Here is a 17097-nt window from a genome sequence, read left to right as displayed (position 1 = left end):
TTAGCAACTGGTGTGCGGTTTGTTGTGCTGCCCACTGTGTTTTGTCTCTGTCATCCCTCAGTTCCCAGCCTTTCCTTACCCTGGGCTTAGTTCCCTGGGTCTGGAGATTTTGGTCTTACATTCTGTATTAGTTTCCTATTGCTGGCGTAGCAAATTACCATGAACTTGGTGGGTTAAAACAACACAAATTTATTATCCTACCGTTCAATAGAAGTCCAAAACTGGTCTTTCTAGCTAAAATTGAGGTATCAGCAGGTCTGCATTCCTTTTGGGGGTTCTAGGAGAGAATTTATTTCCCTGCCCTTTCCAGCTTCTAGAGGCTGTTTGCATTTCTTAGCTTGTAGTTCCCTTCCATCTTCAAAGCCAACAATGGCTGGTTGAGTCTAATGCTGAATCACTCAGACAGTGAATCTCCTGCCTCCTTCTTTTACTTTTAAGGATCCTTGTGATTATGTTGGGCTCACCCAGATAATGCAGGATGATGTCTCCATCTAAAGATATTTAATCACCTCTGTAAAAACCCCTTTTGTCTTGTAGAGTGACATATTCACAGGTTTCTGGGATTAGGACTTGGACATTTTGGGAGGGGGGTGCATTGTTCTCCCTACCATTGTTCTCTGTGGTCAGTGATACTTCAGTTACTTGTAATGAATAAACAGGTGATAATTTGCTTTTATGTTTCATTCTTTAAGAATTGTGGATTATGCCTCTAAAATAGGCATACTGAGTACTTTAAAGCTCCTACAAGAGGATACTGGTGGAATTAGCAGAAAGTACTATACTGGAGGTTCTGATACATGGTGGTGGAAATATGGATTCTGCCCAGTGACTGTGAGTTCCACCTAGAAGGGAACCCCACTTCTAACTGAAAGTTTTCAAGACTAGACTGTTTAAAAGACATAGAGTCTAGTCCAGGATACCCCCCCCCCAAAAAAAAAAGAGAAAAAAGGAGGGCTTGCATATGGCTCAGGTACCTGAGAGTCAAATCTGATCTCAAAAGCTAGTGGTCATGATGATGTTCTTATAGTCTGAGATTCTCTATGCACTAAGATTTTGCTAAATATCTTCCCTTTACTCTAACCCTCTCCCTAACAGTGCTTCTGGTGGGTGCCATGTGTATCTAATGCCCATATATTTTGAACTTAGAATTGGACACATGGTACCTCAGTCAACATGCTAGCAGGAAACAGATGGCAGCCTCACATTAGGATAATTTGAGGAGGGTTTAATAAATGGGCTATTTACAAGGTGTGGGCAGTGTGTAGGGAAACCTCGGGGTTTCCCTGGGGCATTTCCCTGGGGCTAGAACTCAAAGGCTGTGAAGGGAAGGAATGGTTATCAGAACCCAATAGCAGAGTCATGTTGTGGGCCATCTTGAGTGAAACAGTGAGTGACCTTCAGTTAAGGAAAAAGTTAGCCTAAGATGACCCCACAGGGAGGGAGCTGAGAAAACTAAGTATGTAGAACTCATTCTCTTACTTCCGTCTGATTTCCTGCTAGGGGTCCCTATTAACCAACCCAACCAGAAGTCAGAGGACAAGAGAGTCCATTGATGCAGTACATACAAGTAAGCCACAGTGGTCAAAGAAAATGATAGAGAAGGGCAAAGAGTGGATGTAGAGAGGCAAATACAAGATATTAAGCACATATAGTTTGATCAGCATTTTATTACTGGGAACAATGAAATTGATATGAGACTGTCAGAGAAATTCTGAGATGAGTGTTTGCCAATCTGAGAATTGTGATATGAGTTAAGACAGTGAGAAGTTCATTCAATACTTGTGACTTTTAATTTTAAGGGCGGGATTTGTACATTTCATTCCTGTGTCCACTCCAGCCCCCTCTTAGATTTATGCCAGGCAGAATGTAAGTGCATCCTGAATGGCTATTAAGTAAATTATTTAATGAATGAAAGAATGAGTTAATATATATGTCTAGAGGCAATGTGAAGAACTAAGAGCATTAGAAAGTTGATAGGAGGGGTAACAGGATCAGTTATGCTGCCAACAACTAATATCCAAATCTGTATCTAAAATAACAGCACTTTAAACAAAACAGAAGTTTATTTCTCTTCCATATAAAAGCCTATAGGCAATCCAGAGCTGATATTGTAGTCTGTTCCTTGAAAGCCTTAGGGAGTCAGTTTTTTTCAGCTTTTTGTCCTGCCATCCCTGGGGCATTCCCCTCAATCCCATGATCCAGTGTGGATCGAGAATGGAATTCTTACCATCACATCTGTGTTTCAGACAGCAGGATGAAGAAAGTAGGGGGAGAAAGGAGAAAATGAAGTTATGTAGCACTTTCTCTTCTATCCCATTTCATACAACTCATATCCACACTTACCTAAAGTAAGGATGAGACATGAAGTCTTTATTCTGGGTGACCATGTTTCCAGCTAAAAATTGGTAGTCCTATAGATGTGTAGGAGAACTGATATTGAAGGGCAGCCCGAAGTATCTGCCATAGGAAACCTGAATTCTGTTTTCAACTCTAATACCAAATTACTCATGTGAAACTTGAATGTTACTTCCCCTTTCTGGGGACAAGTTTTTCATCTATAAAATGAAAAAGATGGACTGGAATAGTGTTTTCAAGTTATTCTTTGAGGAACTCCTCAGGAAAAAAAAATAAGTTGAGAATCTTGTCCTACTTCAGACCTTGCAAGGGGTACTGGGGGATATAAAACAAACCTTGGTATCCTTCAGAAATGTCTCCTATACCTGAGGAAATGGGATATGTTCAAACAGAAATAAAATTTTAAAAATATATAATTAAGGATCTCACTAGTTGTCTAGAGAGTTAATGGTCAGATTAAACATCATGGAGAAGATGAGCTTTAAGCTGACTCTTGAAAGATGGGTAGGATTAGTAAATACAGAGTTGGGGAGGAGGCAGCCCAGAGAGCAAGATTTAGCCAGAGTCATTGCATGGTGGCAGTTGGTTAGAAGTCTGGTTTGATTGGAATAAGGAATCTTCTTACTATAAGATTAGGATAAATAGGAATATTGGGGCCAAACCCTAGAAAGAGTTAATTGTCATACTGTCATTCAGATTTAACACAGATACTGGGTCAGTTACTTTATGTATACCATCTTGCTTATTTTTCATAGTAGTTTTATGGAGTAGGCAGAATTATCCCAGTTTGGGGGGTAAATAATATAAGGCTAAAAAGGTTAAGTTACTTAGCTAAAGCCATATGGCTAGTTCCTGTCAGGGCCAAGGTTTAAACCCATGACTTCTGATACCACATCCTGCCGTTTTGATGGACTACTGCTGCTTTCTGCATTGGACCAACTGAGAGCTACAGTGGATTTTTAGGAAAGAAATTACCTTATCCAAAGCAGCATCTTAAAGAAAGTAAAGTTAGTGAAAGTGCAGGGTGTACCTGTGCTGGCTAAACTAGTTTGGAGAAACTCTATGGGTTGGACCTCAAAGCAGATACCAAAGACTTTAAGGCTTTCTGGCATACTTTTAGAGACAGGACAGTTCTTCATTACCAGGGTGTTTGGTATGGCTCATGTCTGAAGGCACCACTATAATTAGTTAATCCTTATTCCAATTTGGAGGGAGGATAATTACAAGTGGGAAGGCTAAACATGTCAACATCCAGATCTTAGGGAGAGTAAGCAGGAAGCAAGATTTTGTATTTCTAGTGCTGGAATGATTAATCACCATGTCCATAGCTACCATTGCTACTAATTATGCCATCTGAAATGGTGTCTTATTTTGTTATTCTCTAGTGGTGTCTTCTAACCTCACCTTTGAACATGCATCAATGCCACAATCTGACATTTAAGATAAAAATACCATGGGAAAGATCTTATTTTTTCTTGTTATCTTAAGACCTTTATTGAGGTATAATTTATATACCATAAAATACACCCATTGTAAAGGACCGGTAATATGATTTTTAGTAAATTTATAGAGTTTTACACTATCACCGCAATCTAGTCTTAGATTCTGTTTCCATCATCCCAAAAAGTTCCTTTGTTATTCCTCACTTCCACTCCCAATCCTAGCAACTACTGACCTTCTCTGACACTATAAATTTGCCATTTCTGAGCATTTCATATAAATGGAATTATGCATTATGTAGTCTTTTGCTTCCAGCATCCTTCACTTAGCATTATATTTTTCAGGTTTAGCCATGTTGTACTATGTATCAGCAATTCATTCATTTTTAGTGCTGAATAGTATTCTATTAAAATGATATATACCATGTTTTGTTTATTCTCTAGTTTATGGACATTTAGAAAGCTTCTATATTGGGGCTATTATGAATAACGATGTTATGAACATTCATGTGCATACTTTTGAGTGGACATGTGATCCACTTTGTTTCAGGTAGATTTCTAAGAATGGAATCATTGGGTCATATAGTAAGTTCATGTTCAAATTAAAAAAAGACAATCTGTCAAACTGTGTTCCAAGTTAGTAATGTCATTTTACCTTCCTACCAGCAATGTAGGAGAGAGGGTTATAGTTTTTCCATGTTCTTGCTAACACTTGGAATTATCTATATTTTTAATTATAGTCATTTTAGTTGGTATGTAGCATATCTCATTGTGGTTTTAAATTATATTGCCCTAACAGCTAATTATGTTGATTATCTTATCATGAGCTTATTTGCCATTTGTGTATTTTCTTTAATAAAGTGTCAGTTTCAATATTTTGCCCATTTAAAATTTTTGGGTTATTTGTATTCTTATAATGAGTTTTGAGATTTCTTTATCTATTCTGAATGCAAGTCTTTTGTCCGATACATGCTTTGCAAATATTTCTTTCTTATCTATGCCTTATCTTTTCATTCTCTTAACCATATCTTTTGAAGAACAGAATTAATTTTGAGGCCTAATTTATCAATTTTTTTTCTCTTATGGATCATGCTTTGGATTCTTATCTAAGAACTCTTTGCCCAACTGAAGACCACAAAGATTTTCTCCTATGTTTCATTCTAAAATTTTTATGGTTTTGCTTACATCTCAGTCTGTGATCCATTTTGAATTATTTTTATATGTATGGCATGAGGTAAGCGTTTAAGCTTACATTTTTTTGCATATGGATATCCAATTGTTCTAGCACTGCTTTTTGAAAAGACTAACCTTTACCAGTGAATTATCTTGGTATCTTTCTCTTATGCCTCAGCTCAATTTTTCTTTTTTCTTTCATATTTATAAGACTGGATTCTCAAAGAGTCAACCCTGTGTCTTTGTAGTTTAGCAGTCAGCTATTATTGGGCTAGGTTTGTGCTTACCCACCCTGAGCACATAAGGCTTCTGTCCTCTGTCAGTGGATCTATATGTAGATATGGGGAGTACAGTCAAAGTCTGGGCAATTTTCATGTCTTCTCTGGCTTCTCCTTTCCCTTCTGTGTCGTGTTGACCATGAGCATTTGTGCAGCTTCAGGGCTTTTCAGGAGTGTGTGACTGGCTTGAGCCTTCTGGCTTGCACCCAGTCTCAGCCAGGAATATGTTTGTCCCAGCTATGGAACTGCAGGCCCTCCTTACTTGCCGACCTCTGTGGTGAGTGTTTCCACAGAAAATGCTGCTAGGTGTGAGCACTGCCCTCTCTTCCAAATTGATTCCCTTTGACAATCCTCACAGCATGGCCTGTCCTAACAGAACCCTGCTTTCACCAAGCTTGGAGGAAGGTAGAGCAACCACAGCACATCACAGATTCCCTGTCTTATTAACTGAAGTTTAGCGGTTTTTTAAGCATAACATGAGATTGTTGTATGCCTTTGGTCAGTTTCCAAAACACTGAAATGTTTGCGTCAGTTTTGTCCAGCTTTATGTTTGTTTTTCAGAGATAGAGTTTACCAATACACTCCTTCCAACATAGCTAGAAGTAGATTGTAATTGACAAACATTAGTTTTTAAATCATATAACCTTGTACCATCAGACACAGTAAAGTATGGTATTATTTTTATACATAATTGGACTAATTAGATGAACACCTAACTCTGTGTGTGTGTGCGTGTGTTGAAAGGATTAGATGGAGAGAGCCATTCCTGTACTTAACAAAACTTGCCAAAAGGAAGTGTCTAACAAAGAAAGGAATCTGATCCTGTATTATATGGAATAACTAGAAAATCATTTATAGGAGAGTAATTGTCTAGGTTCTGTCACTGGCTAGCTCTGTGACTTTGCGAAAAGCACTCTTCCTCTTTGGGTCTCAGAGAGTCAGACCAGATTTTTCAAGCATCCTTTCCAATTCCAATAAAAATTATGGTTCAAACATTTATAATATCCTGATTGTATGTTCTGAGTCACACATCAGTCTGTCATAATGTTGCCTCTTAATCTGCCTTTTATTTTATAATAATGGTAGTTATTGAGTGCGTAGCATGTGGTCGGCCCAATGCCATGATCTTCTTATACATTGTGTCACTCAGTCCTCACAATGCTCCCATTATGTGATTTGTACTGTTTTTGAATACCTAACATGTAACCAGCATGGTCTAGGCTCTAGGGATACAGCAGTGAAAAACAGGCAGAAATCCATGCCTTCATGGGGCTCACATTCCAGGAAGAGACAGACAATATTGGATAAATTAAATCAGGAAAGAGGATGAGTTTTGGGGTGAAGGATTCACTTAGAAGAATTTAAGCTCTGAGATATATTAGTATTATCTCCTTCCATTTGCATTTTTAAAAACTAAGGCACAATGAGATGAAGTAATTTGTCTATATCATGCAGTTGGGACATGAAGCCAAGCCTTTTTAGACTCCAAAAAATGGACTCTAAACCAGTTCTGGATAGGGAAATATTCTATTCACCTATATAATCATTTACTAAGTTCTTGCAAAGCCATTCTTCAATACAACAAATATCTGATGCGTACCTTCTGCCTGCCAGGCTCTGTATTGGGTGCTGGAGACAGAAAGATGAATACAAAATACACCCTATCCCTCAGAAGTACTCAATGTAGTGGGCAACACAGATGTAAAAACTAATAATGACAATAATGGTAAGAGACTTGATATAATAGACGTAGTGGGCAGAGAAGGGGCACAAGGGAGGAAACAAAGTCCTAATGAAGAAGGCATCTTGAGTTGAGAATCGAAATATGGATACACATGGGGCACCTGGGTGGCTCATTTGGTTGAGCTTCCAACTCTTTTTTTTTAATTTTATTTTTTACATTTATTTTTTGAGAGACATAGAGAGACAGAGCACAAGTTGGGGAGGGGCAGAGAGAGAAGGAGACACAGAATCTGAAGCAGGCTCAAGCCTCTGAGCTGTCAGCACAAAGCCTAACACGGGGCTCGAATTCACAAACTCACAAACCGTGTGATCGTGACCTGAGCCAAAGTTGGACGCCCAACCAACTGAGACACCCAGGCACCCTAAGCTTCCAACTCTTGATTTCAGCTCAGACCATGATCCCAGGTCATGGGATCAAGCTCCACATTGATCCGTGCTTAGTGTGGAGCCTGCGTGAGATTCTCTCTCTCTCTCTGCATGCCCCCCTCTCTTAAAAAAATATGGTATGGAAATTGAGACAATACTGAGTCTTGATAGTTTTATGTGGTTCCAAAAGACAAGAGCACAGGATCAACCTAAGAAGAAAAGAAAGATAGTAATGGGGAAAGGAAGAGAGGTAGGTGGAGGCTGGGCCAAGAGTGCCTTGAATGCCAACCTAAAGAATTTGGACTTTATCTGATGCAGTGAGGAACCATCCAGGAAGGATCATGATCATTGTGACACTTAAGTCTTCCATCTCCAGGCTGCACTCGCTGGTGACAGTTGATCTAGAAGTCAGGTTAACTATTGCCTGTCTTTCGGTGGCTTTTTCCCCCATGGACAGAGATATTTGTTAGCCAAAAATACCTGGAGGAAAATTACTGCCAAGAATGCCAAGGGGCACCTGGGTGGCTCAGTTAGTTAAGCGTCCGACTTTGGCTCAGGTCATTATTTCATGGTCCATGGGTTCAAGCCCCATGTTGGCTCTGTGCTGGCAGCTCAGAGCCTGGAGCCTGCTTTGGATTCTATGCCTCTCTCTCTCTCTCTCCCCCCCCACTCATATTCTCTCTCTCTCTCTCTCTCTCTCTCTCTCTCTCTCTCAAAAATAGCAATGGGTATCATATGTAAGCCAATTTGACAATAAATTATAATAAATAAGCATTAAATAAGCAAACATTAAAATTTTTTTTAAAAATGAGAATGACATAGAAATGCCTAGAAAAGCTGGTTTCTCTGACTTAACACCTCACACAATTTCTCGAGTTAATAAAGACTATAGAGGTCACATTCAAATTTAGCAAATGTATTAGGAATCTCCTATGGGCAGGGACCCAAATTGTATAGACCAACATCTTCTCTTAATATTCCTGAAATAGGAGTTTTCAGCCTTTGCTCACACATCTCTTGAGGCAGCCTGAGCCCCATTTCAAAGAGAAAAAAGTCCCATCATTCCCAAAAAGAGCCATCTCCTTGTAGCCTCTCTCCTTGATTCTAGCTCCACCCTCTGGGTCTACTTTACATTACTTGCTCCTTTAGCCTGTGGACAGGCCTGCAAAGACAGCAAGCTAGTGACCACACCCCCATCATGAGTCCTTTCCAGACTAGTCCCTTCCTTTCTCCTCTCCCCCCATTATTCTACATTTCTGCAGATTCCATGGTTTTTAAACTTTGTTCCTTCTTTGTTGTTCTCTGGACATAATCTAGGTTGTTGATTACCTTTATAAAATATCAGAACTGAATATAAAACTTTATAGGCAATATAAGCCTCCTACAGCAGAATAGGACTATTTCCTGTTTTGCTGTGGATGCTAAATCTCTAGAAATGTAACCAGAGTTTACGTTAGCTTCTTTTAGCAGTGAAGCCTCCCTGTAGTTGATTTTTGTTGTTGTTCATGAATAAGCCTATTTTAATTCCTCTGATATGTTTTAAATAAATCTTATACCCTATGACCCAGCAATAGCACTGCTAGGAATTTACCCAAGGAATATAGGAGTACTGATGCATAGGGGCACTTGTACCCCAATGTTTATAGCAGCACTCTCAACAATAGCCAAATTATTCAAAGAGCCTAAATGTCCATCAACTGATGAATGGATAAAGAAATTGTGGTTTATATACACAATGGAGTACTACGTGGCAATGAGAAAGAATGAAATATGGCCCTTTGTAGCAACATGGATGGAACTGGAGAGTGTTATGCTAAGTGAAATAAGCCATACAGAGAAAGACAGATACCATATGGTTTCACTCTTATGTGGATCCTGAGAAACTTAACAGAAACCCATGGGGGAGGGGAAGGAAAAAAAAAAAAAGAGGTTAGAGTGGAAGAGAGCCAAAGCATAAGAGACTCTTAAAAACTGAGAACAAACTGAGGGTTGATGGGGGGTGGGAGGGAGGGGAGGGTGGGTGATGGGTATTGAGGAGGGCACCTTTTGGGATGAGCACTGGGTGTTGTATGGAAACCAACTTGACAATAAACTTCATATATTGAAAAAAATAAAAAAATAAATCTTTTATTTTTAAATAATTTTAGATTTATAAAAAAAAAAAAAGTTGACTGTCCACAGGTCCATCATGGCTGACACAGCAAGTAAAGTGCTCCTGTGTTCCTGGACTCACCATTATGTCCCAGCCACTCATGTACGTGAAAGTGCTCATCCAGGTGGGATGCGAGCCTCTTCCTCCAAGAATAAGATGATAAGATGAAATATTTTGGGGCGGCAAGTATGTCAGCTTCCTGGCCTGTTTTGTTATCCTAGTTCATTGTGAGCATCGATAGGAAGCATGGGTTTTTCATAGACTTAACTCCAAGACTGTTTTCAGGAGTCCTTGGAACTGTGGTCCATGGTAAAGTTTTACAGCATGACCAGAAGTGTGAAAAGGTTGATGAGTTAGGACCTGAAAATGTACAGAAAGAAGTTACATCCTCCTTTGACCAAGTTATCAAGGAGACAACTCGAGAGATGATGGCTCATTCTGCTGCTACCCTTATCACATATCCCTTCCTTATATCATTCAGAGATCTATTGTACAAGTCATTGTTCTGTGCACTTTGTGACTCCACAGTAACCATCTATCAGGAAGAGGGCATTCTAGAACTTTTTGTGGGTCTTATCTCTCACCTCCTATGTGACATAATTTCTTTGTGGCTCTGAAACTCACTGGCCTTCCTCGACCATGCCTATGCACTGGACAGTGGGGTTTCCACCATGAATGAAATGAAGAGTTATTTCCAAGCTGCCACAGGATTTTTTGCCAGTATGTTGACCTATCCCCTTGTGCTTTTCTCCAATCTTATGACTGTTAACAATTGTGGGCTTGAAGTGGATCCCCTCCTCACTCCCCAACATATGTTTATTGGATAGATGGCTGGTGCATGCTATAAAAAGAGGGAAATATAAGTTGAGGAAATAGCTTATTTTTCCAGAAGGTCCCCTTTGGGAAGACTTATTGTTGTGACCTGAGAAAGTTAATTTGAAGATGTAGGGAGGGAACAGTGACATCTTGACTGTAGTCCAAGGTGCACAGAATTATGGGAGAGAATGTTGATTTCTATACAGTATGGCACACTTTTTAAATAATCATTTATTCTTAAGGAAATGGGGGAAAAAGTTAGATAATATCGAGAGATCCCACATACCCTTCATCCAGTTTCCTCTGTTAAAATCATATGCAACCATGAAGCATTTGTCAAAACAAATAAATTAACACTGATACTTTACTATGAACTAAACTATAGAACTATATTCAGATCTCATCAGTTTTTCCACCAATGTTCTTTTTCTGCCACAGGATCCAATCCAGGATACATTAGCCTATAGTAGATTTTACAAGTATAGTGACCCTTTATACTTGTCCTACCATTGGTTTTAGCCCTTTATTCTAGCTTGCTGTGATTATTTTGATTCTTGGATTCTCTTATCTGTAATATTAGTGTCTTCACTAATTTTTAACGTATATACTTAAATTTTTAACGTATATACTTTTTAAGTATTAATTTAAGTCAAGTATACAAGTGTTTAGCAGGACGAGCCCTGAGACCGAGGACAGAGATCCATGCATATTATCAGAGGCTTCTCTGGAATACCTAGATTGGCATTTTTTATATCAATTTGATATCAGTCCCTGAGTTTGACTATGCTGCTAACTCCAGTAGCATAAGTCATCTAAACGAACAAGAATTTACCTGCCTCCAAGTCAACTCAATTAAATTCAATTTAGTTTAGGAGCAGAGCAGGCAAATATGAGGAGATTAGAAGAATTTAAAATATGGAGCCTGGCAGCTTCTACAATAGTCCTTATGTGGACTTGTGAGGAAAAGCTAGAATCTCAGAAACCTGCTAGAGGGAACTAATCACCCTGTGGACAGAAAAGCCCAAGGACAGAAGACAGGACCGCGTAAAAGAAGCTAGAGAGAGGCAGCACTGTTCTTATCAGCATGGTGACTACAAAATAATGTAGCTCCCTTCCATTCTGTTCCTTCCCCTTTGTTCTTTCTTCCCCTTTGAAGTAAAACATCATGGAGTTGCAGCTGGCAACATGACCAAACAAATGTATGAAAAATAATTACATCTTTTTGGCTGGGTTTTAAATTGAGTAATTGTTGGAAGTTAGTAATCTCAATTATCATTCCCTTACCCACCTCTCAGGAGAGTTCTATGGACCCCCATCTGCACCAAACCTTGTCCTGATCAGACACTCTAAATTAAACAAGCTTAGTAGTTTTGGCTCCCTTCCAGCAGGCCACTTCACAAGCACCATTCTCTTGGCATAGTTTTTGCTATTCCCTTCAAAAAGAGTCTCCAATTAATTGGAGGCAGATATATCCTCCCAGCATCTGGTGAGGGACTTTCCAACTGACCTGACTGCTGCAGGTGGCTCATCCATTCCAAGCCTCAGCCCTGGGTGAATGAGGGCCTGGAGAGGAGGTGCTGGGAATTATGACCCTTGCTTCTCCACTGCTAGAACAAGGAGACACATATCTGATTTATTCATGCTGCAAAGATTGACCCAGACTACTCTACACCTGCCCCAAATACAGGTTTCCTAGTTCAATGATTGTATCACCATCACTTCAGTTGCCCATGCCAAAAACTGTCCTGTTTAACTCCTTTTTATTCTACTCCTTGCATACTATCTGTCACCAAGTATGATCAAAGCTATAACTCAGTATTTTTAGAATCTATCTCTTTCTTATCTCTGCTGCCAGTGCCTTAGTTCAAACTATCAGCATCTCTCAGGGAATTACAACAACTTCTTAAGCCAAGGGGTACAAGATGTGAGGTAAACAGGCTTCCAGGCTCTCTCTCTACTCTGCTCACCTAGCTATGTCAGTGTTACAGTGGCTTCCAGAAAGTCCCAGCCTTCCTCCTAACTTTATGCTCCCCTCACTGGTCCTGTGGTCCCTACCTGACCAAAAGACAGTAGACTCTTCACTGAACGCTACTTAGCTAGCTTGGCGTATGGCATCCTTTGTGCTAATAGATTGCTATTTCTAGGCCATTCTTTCCCTTCTCTTTTATAAAAAGACATGTTTTAAGCCTATAGAACCCACTGCCATTCTTTATTGCTGTCATCTGCTGACTTCTTGGACAGTGCCCTCAGTCATGGAGAGCTTTGGTCCATACTTGTCTTTTCCACTACCCTGCTACCACCATATTGAATAATTTCAGTATCCATGAAAATGACCCACTGAACATCCCGGCCTCTCAGCAGTTTAAGATAAAATAACAAATTCTTAACTTAATCTGTAAGATCCTGCATAATCTAGCCTCTGCCTGCTTTTTCAGCCTGTCTCATTTCCCTATCATTTTGCTCTCTGCTATACCCACATTGGCCTCCCTATAGTTCTTTCTGTCAGCCATGGATTTTTTCCACTAACTTGTATACACACTGGCCCATCTACCTGGAATGTTCTTTCTCAATGGCCCTTTGCCTTGCTACTTCCTATTCTGCTTTCAGGATCCAATTTGAACACCACTCCTTCCTGGAATGCTTCCCTAATGTACTGTTCCCCAGACTAGTTTGAGATCCTCTGCTACATGAGTCTATAATATACTGTTTCCTCTTTAAAACACTTGTCACTCTTTTGATTACTCATTCTTCATCTAGTTTCCTCTGTTCATATGTTTAGGGAATATTTTTGTATTTAGGGTATGTATAGGACTGGAGGCAGGTAGAGAAGCATGCTATTACAGCGAAAATTCTTTCTTGGTATCTTTTGGTGTGGTCATACTTTGTCACTTCCTCTGAAGCCACATTTTCACTTTGTTAAATCAGAAGGTATATAACATTAGGATATAAGATCATTTATTTTATGTGACTCATAGAATTTCAAAGCCAAGAAGAACCTTAGGTTCTTCTAGTTCTGGGGTTTAAACCCATGTTACCTGTATCCCTAATTAGGGATCTAGGCTCTCAGCAGTACTTGAGATGCTACTGAGGAGCAAGGAGAAAGAGGGACTTCTATGAAATCAGGGCTCAGGCCTCTCTTATCCTCCCTGCCACATACACCATGCATGCTGGGCCCTCTTCACTGGCCTTCCTCATAGACTTAGTTTGAAAAAAGGATTCAGCTGTTAACAGTGTTTGCAAACTTTTTCTTTCTTTTTTCTCCTCTCTCTCTTTCTGCAGCTGGAAACACTGGGGCCCAGAGAGGGGAGGTTACTTTCCTGAGTCACCCAGTGAGTTAGTTGAACAGCACTAGCTGGAAGCCCAGTTTCTGACACCTAGATTGTCCACTGAAGTTCACTGCCTCTCATTCCCAGATCTGTCTGCAAAGGTTGCTTTTTTGTCTAGTCTTTCTGCAAATATTAACTAAGTACTTACAAGGCAGTGAGAATAAAATTAGGTGCCTAAGTCAATAGGGTGAGCTACGTAGTTTAGAACCCTGACCCTGCCACTCATTAACTGTGTAACCTTAGGTCAATTACTTAATCTCTCTTTTCTCACAGATGAGTGCCCCCTCTTCAATATATATATCCAGAGAAACCTCCTATTCGGTTGTAATTTAAGTATGAAGATCATCAGGCCCAGAGCCATATTAGGATTTTTATTTTGGCTCTGCCACTTATATTTTTGACATTTCAAATAACCTCTTTAAGCCTCATCTAAAAACTAGGCACTGTGATTTAGCTTTAGGTTATTGTAATGACAAGATGCTTCTAGTAGATATTAGATAACAGATGTGAAAATACCTTCTGAATTGTATGTAAATATTTGGATAGAATGCATTTGCAGTACTGATTTCCCTTAACAGACCCTAAGCTCCCTAAAGTATACAATTTGTCACTTAAAAAAAATGAGAATAGGGGTTCCTGGGTGGCTCAGCTGGTTAAGCATCTGACTCTTGATTTCAGCTCAGGTCATGATCTCTCAGTTTGTGAGTTCAAGCCCCATGTCAGGCTCTGTGCTGACCGTGCAGAGCCTGCTTGGGATTCTCTCTCTCTCCTTCTCTCTCTGCCCCTCCCCTGCTATCTCTCTCTTTCTCCCTCTCTCTCTCAAAATAAATAAACTTAATTTAAAAAAAAATGAGAACAACTAACATTTAGAGTACTTACTCCGTGCCACGTACTATTCTATCTACTTCATTATCATTTAATCACCTTTAACAATCTTAGGAAGCAGATACTACTATTATCCCAATTTTGCAGATGAGGAAACTGAGGAATATAGAGGTTAAGTAACTTTTTCAATAGTATACTACTCATAAGTGGTAATATCTGTTTAGAAGAAACCAAGGTATAGGTTATTGGTGGGGTGTAGGAAAGGAACTACAGGAACATGGAAAAGGCTCCTAAGCCATGTTGGTGAATCAGAAAGAACTGTATAGGTGAGTAATACTTGAGCTCCTTTCACCCATTGAGACCCCCAAGATAGGACTTAATAGTCCTCAAATATTACTTCACATATACAAAAAGGAAAAAGGGGTGGAAGGAGGAATAAAACTCATCTATCAACTAGTTCTAACATTATCTCATGGCCATTCCTAAAAAGGAGAAGTATCACAAAAATAGTGGTTGGAAAGGGAGAAAGGCAGGCATGGGAGCTGACTTTTTCAAGGTTCTTGGGAAAAGAAAATAGAATCACTTGCAAATCATTATTATCCATTTTCTAACAAAATGTCCTGCTACAGGAAGACTTGATAAATGAACTGGATGTTTTCCTAGAATCCTATTATTAGCATTCAAGGAGACTGTTTCAGTGTTAAAAAAACAAAACAAAACAAAACAAAACAAAACAAAAAACCATATCACTGGCTAGAACTTTTGACATTGTATATATTTGGCTTAAACAAGGTCTCAAAAGTAGAATTTTAAAGCAATTTACAATATGATTTTAGCCGCAGAACTGACTTAGACTGTGCAATCTTACCTTCAAGTTCACTTGGTGTCATTTTTAGTGACTGTGCTAACCAGCAATGGCTTGGGAATAATATGATGGGACATGTTCACAAGCCACGGGAGGGACAAAGCACAGGGCCTGGAAAGGAGAGGGTTATTTATAAGTCACCCCACACCATGGCAGTTGGAACTGGAAAATACAGGGGGGATTTGACTGGTGGCCCCTGGCTAGAACCTATGCTGCTTTCCAGAGTAAGCTGTTGAACTTCCCAGAGAATCTTTTAGCCAGCAACATTGCTAAGGTTGCAGCAAACTCTCAGGGCTCTGCTAGTCTCTGTGGAATTGTTACCAGACATGAGGGAGGGAGGGACAAAGTAGGTCAGGTGCTCCCTGTGTTTCACCATTCTCCCAGAGAGGCTGCTGCCGCCATTTCTTTTCCTCTAATACTGCTGACCTCTGGTTGCTCCTTTTCTTGCTTCCTTATTCTGTTTTTCATTGGGAAAAAAAATTTCTTTAAATGTGGATTTATCTTTAAAAGCTAACACTAAATTTCTTAGAAGAAAACATAGGAGTGGGGCACCTGGGTGGTTCAGTCAGTTAAGCATCCAACTCTTGATTTCAGCTCAGTTAACAATCTCACAGTTGTGAGATTGAGCCCCGCATTGGGCTCCATGCTGGGCATGGAGCCTGCTTAAGATTCTCTCTCTCCCTCTCCCTATGTCCCTATCCCCCATGCACACTCTCTCTCAGTCTCTCTCTCTGTAAAAGAAGAAGGAGGAGGAGGAGGAGGAGGAGAAGGAGGAGGAGGAGTGGAGAAGGAGGAGGAGGAGGAGGAGAAAACATAGGAGCTTATCTTTGTGATTTGGGGTTAGGCAATGGTTCCTTTGATATGACACCAAAAGCACCAGCAGCAAAAGACAAATTGGACTTTGTCAAAATTAAAAACTTTTATACTGCAAATGATACCATCAAGAAAACGGAAAGACAAGCTACAGAATGGTAGAAAATATTTTCAAATCATGTATCTGAAAATAAACTTGTATCAAGAACATAGAAAGAGTACCTACAACTCAGTAAAATGACAAAAAAAAAAAATCCCACAATTTAGGAATGGGCACTGGATCTAAATAAACATTTCTCCAAAGAAGATACACAAGTAGCCAATATGCACATAAAAGGATACTCAATATAAAAAAAAAAATGATACTCATTTTTTGATGATGATCATTAACCATCAGGGAAATGCAAATGAAAACCACAGCGAGGTATCACATCCCAACCTCTGGATAATAAAAGAAGGACAATAACAAGTGTTGAAGAGAGACGCCAGGGTGGGTCAGTTGGTTAAGTGTCCAACTCTTGCTTTTAGCTCAGGTCATGATCTCACAGTGAGATCAAACCCTGCATTGGGGCTCTGTGCTGCTTGGAATTCTCTCTCCCTCTCTCTCTCTGCCCCTTCCCTACTTGCACACAAGTGCTCGCTCTCTCTCAAAATAAATAAACTTAAAAAAAAGAAAAAAATAGCAAGTGTTGGGGAGGATATCGAGAAACTGAAACCCTTATACATTGCTGGTGGGAATATAAAATGGCGTAGCTGCTCTGGAAAACATTTGGCAGTTCCTCAAAACGTTAAGCATAGAATTACCCTAAGGCCCAGCATTTCCACTCCCAGGTTAACGTTCAAGTTCACACAAATTCCATAAAAAGTAAAGTACTGATGCCTGCTATGACATGGATTGTATTCTTCTTGTGGCTGTACAGTTACTGGATTCATAGTAAGTTCTTAA

General features: G+C 39.7%; 1 protein-coding gene and 1 pseudogene across 17 annotated transcripts in view; both read left to right on the top strand.

The window, feature by feature from the left end:
• LOC102965268 (BEN domain-containing protein 5) overlaps positions 1–17097 on the top strand; it is a 1451018-nt gene that overhangs the window by 938409 nt on the left and 495512 nt on the right. The gene's annotated exons all lie outside the window — the stretch shown is intronic.
• Positions 9559–10608, top strand: LOC102964975 (annotated as a pseudogene).

Source organism: Panthera tigris, chromosome C1, assembly GCF_018350195.1.
Source record: "Panthera tigris isolate Pti1 chromosome C1, P.tigris_Pti1_mat1.1, whole genome shotgun sequence".
Taxonomy (NCBI): domain Eukaryota; kingdom Metazoa; phylum Chordata; class Mammalia; order Carnivora; family Felidae; genus Panthera; species Panthera tigris.
The sequence above is the reverse complement of the archived record's forward strand: the minus strand, read 5'-3'. Positions and strand labels throughout refer to the sequence as shown.